This window comes from Phoenix dactylifera, chromosome 1, assembly GCF_051530095.1.
Source record: "Phoenix dactylifera cultivar Ajwa chromosome 1, Ajwa_hap1_PhDact_Kaust_v1.1, whole genome shotgun sequence".
Classification (NCBI taxonomy): domain Eukaryota; kingdom Viridiplantae; phylum Streptophyta; class Magnoliopsida; order Arecales; family Arecaceae; genus Phoenix; species Phoenix dactylifera.
Window position 1 is genome coordinate 1,255,818 of NC_143190.1, and position 4,133 is coordinate 1,259,950.

Consider the following 4,133-nt stretch of genomic DNA (forward strand, 5'->3'; position numbering starts at 1 on the left):
AAATATTTTTTAAGAAAAAAATATATTTATAATAAAATAATTTCAACATTGTTTTAAAAATTTTAAACAAAAATTTTTAAATAAATAATAATAATAATAAACAAAAACCTTGAATCTTTAGCCTAAGAGGAAAATATGACATAATTAGAGGTGGTAATTTATTCTGCTCCATCATATATCTAATTTACCTCATTCGCAGCGAATTCAAAGTGGATGCAGATAATGGTAAAATTCGCCCCGAACACAACCTAAGATATATAACTATTTATGAAACTTTTTTTGAAATAAAAAAAAGATTTATATGTGTAATATATATATGTATATATAACTTTAATTGATCCCTCCAATCTAATTTATTTAGCCTAATTCTATCCACTCTGTTCCATCCAAAAGCAAATACAGAGCGGGTATGGGTATATAACTTGGTCACATAAGGAGGAGGTTGAAAAATTTGAATCGTCCAACTTGGAAGTTGGCATCATATGGTAGAACAGAGTAAAGTAGATGCGTGTTTTATTTGATCACGAGAAGGGAGATTAGGCTTTTGTTGAGCCCACACTTGTCCTGTACTTTTATACAGTCACACTTCAACGCATGAATCTGTCTCACATCAACTCTCGTGTTTACCATGATTTGTGGGGCATCCATAATGAGATTATTGTTTATATGGATGGTTTTATTTGTTACTGCATCTTCTTATCATTTAGAATGCACAATTTTCATATACTCAATTCTATAATAAATAAACTTCACAAGCTAAATGCCAAGCATCAAATTTCCAAAATATAGCCAGAAGAATAAAACAATGATTTTTATATAAATTATAGTTTCCTTCATTGTGAACATGATACTCCAAAAAAAAATCATGCAGAGCTCAGATCATTAGCTATTATGAATTTATTACATAAAAGAGAACTATAGACATTGGAAAAAGTGAGAGAAGGTTGTTTCTTAGAAAAAAACAAAAGTGAAAATGATACAACACTAGTTAAAAAGCATCCATATCTGAGCATATTATTTAGAAAACAAGGTGGTTAGCTTTTTTTTTTTTTCTTTTGCTTTTTCTTTTTTTCTGCACAAACAAAAACACTAACTAGGATGTGTTTTTTTTTTTTGGTTTTTCTTGCTAGGGAAAGGGGCCAAAGCCTCACACGGAGGATTCATGCTGGAGCCCAGAGGAGTAACGAGGCCGGGCCCACAGATAGGAAGGGTATGAGTAAAAAACGGCCGACGTGCCCAATGCATAGTCAGTTCTGCCCTCATCGAACATTCTCCTGACGAGGTGGGGGCTCAGTGGAGGCTGCTACGCGGGGGTGGACTTGTCTCTTCCTCCCTCCTTCCCCTTTCCCTAAGCAAAAAAAAAAGAAAAAAGAAAAAAGAAGATGAAGAAGAAGAAAAAAAAGGGGCCAAAGCCCTTACATTGTCTCCATGTAGATACAACCTTCCATAGAAGCCAAGTATCCAATTTGCATAGTCAACTGTTGACTCCAAATTATGACATTTGCAATAGTAGACTAGAGTAAGCTTGGTCACATCTATCTCCTTGTCTATGGTGGTTGATTTCTGTTAGGGGAAAAACCCTAAGTCATACATCCACGGAGGCGTTCGGTCGAAGAGCGCCGACCGGAAAGCTGCTCGGCCAAGAAGTGCCGACCGGAAAGCTGCTCGGCCAAAGGATGCCGACCAGGAAGGCGCTCGACTAGAGGGCGTCGACCAGAGCGCGCGCCAAGAGGTGCCCCACCCAAAGTAAGCTGTTCGGTTAGAAAGTGCCGACCAAAGACAGCGCCAAGGCGCTCTGCTAGAAGGTGCTCGCCTAAAGGGCGCCGACCAGGAGTACTCAAAGCAGCCCCGCCACAGGGCGCCCCATTGGGCAACCAGCTCGGCTCGGCACCCTTGCCGAACCGATGCCTTTACCAAATGTTCAACCCCCGCCTAAAGTCCAAGGGACTTGACAACTCCTACGGCTTGCGACCTGCCACTATCTCCAAGCCATCAAGGCATAAGATCTCCGCAGGCGTTCGGCACAACCTGCCATTAATGCATGAGACTCCCTCAAGTCTCCGATGCACTCAGGCATTTAATGAACACGGCCCAAGACGATCTCCGGATCACTGAACCATCAGAGCGTATGGCTCTACCTGGCCGCCGGTTCATTCGGTAATAAATGCACTTACCATCCACAGACCCCAGGCCCGCTACGGCCGGCGGTTCAACCACTCCAACAGGTCCGATCGACCGTGACAACTCCCTGGTTCCGGTCTGATTCGGCCCCGTTCTCCACTACGCCATAAATGGGCCAAATCGTGCCCAATTATCACAGATAGGGACAAATCCCCCGGTTACCTCCCAGGTAACGTGATTCCCCCCTATAAAAGGGAACCTGGGAGAACCAAGTGGGGGGAGAGGAACACAAAAAACGGAAACAGATCCCCGGGACTGAACCGGCCGGGAAGCACAGATACAATTGAGGACATCATCCTCTTCGTCTTCTTTATCTTATCCAAATGTTCTTGCTGTCTTCTCCAGATACTCTCTTCCCTGCTCTCTCCACATACTTGCCCCCTCTGACTTAGGCATCGGAGGGCCGGCGCCGGGGAGCCCGGCCACCGGTTTTCCTTGCAGGACTTGCACACCCCCCCGCAGCGGAGGGCGCAGCCGGCCGGCGCACCGCCGTCCGCCCCCTGTAGCAGCGGAGCTCCTCCTTCCTCGGCTTCGCGGCGGCCCCCGGGTCCAATTTCCAGCAACAATTTCTATCACCAGAATGAAGCTAGAGATCCAGTTTTAAGTCATCTTCAATTGTCGGGATTGATATTGACTGGATGTTTACATCTCCTTGAGTGTATTTGGGCTTAGAGAAGGATCATCATAGAGGTCTTAGAGTACTGTTACTGGAATTCAAATACAACATGACAATAGGTCATGAGCAGTGATTAAGCGCTGCAACTAAGCTCTTCAACAAATTATGTCATTTGCCTCTCTCTTAAGCTCAAAAAGCAAGGCGCTTGCCTTCGGTTTACGTAGAAGAGCATGTGTCCATACTAACCATACCTCCAACAAATGAAGCATTTGGTCACCTATAAATAAAACATACAAGCATAAGAATTCCAAATTATTGATCTACATATAAATTTGCATATAACTTTACATAAAACTTTTTCAATTATGTTCACACATCAACTATAATCCTTATAGTTATATACGTTAGGAGTTGAAGGAAAAGAAAACTAATAAGTTATAGAACCTTATAATCCTTATTTAACTGAAAGTATTGGTGGAGTTGTTAGCTTAGTTGAGCTGCAAAAGGGTCCATCAAGGATTTCCAATCAAGCCTTTAATTGAAGAGTCATGAAAATAAAATGGGAGACTATTTATATGATGAAGTTGAAGATATCTTGGATTGTATGTTAATTAGATGGCCGAGATTGATTTGATGAGCTATAAAAGCTCTTATCGTTTTTTTACATAGTACAAATTAAGAACTTAAAAGATTTTAATGATTTCATATTTAATTTATTAATTATTATATTTTAGTTATGCAATAATGGTAAAATATTTGACTCAACTATAAATTCAGGCTGATCCAAATCAGAACATTTTTGGTCGGATCCAAGTTATGCTTGATTCTGACCTTATCTAGATAATCAATTGGTCTAAAATCTTTTCAATAGGCCCAACTTAACTCGCCCTAGTTGAGTCGGATTAGGATCTAAGCTTGGATCTAATCTAACCCATCTCTAGCTCGAGCCTTATTTTTTATATTTTTTCTATTGTCAAATCATGTACTTACAGTTAAGTGATAGGAAGCAAAATGTATTGGGGTCTGTGAAGGAGAAAAAAAAAGAGAGACACTAAGATTCCAAAGATAATCCGGCCTGAACTATGTTTAAGAGGAATTAAAAATAATAAAAAATTAGAGAGTTGAAATGCGACAGTTAACGTTACAATAGTAATGGTTTTTTTAGGTGCATTCCGGAAGTTGTTGTCCTTTTAGTTTTTTTTTTTTTTTTTTTTATGTATTCGTATCTACTATGTATAATACATTCATTTCAAAAAAAAAAAAACTTTTTATTCTTTTTATGTGGAATTCTAGGTATCCAGCTTTAAGATTCGTGCGGATATCCATGTCAGGTTTC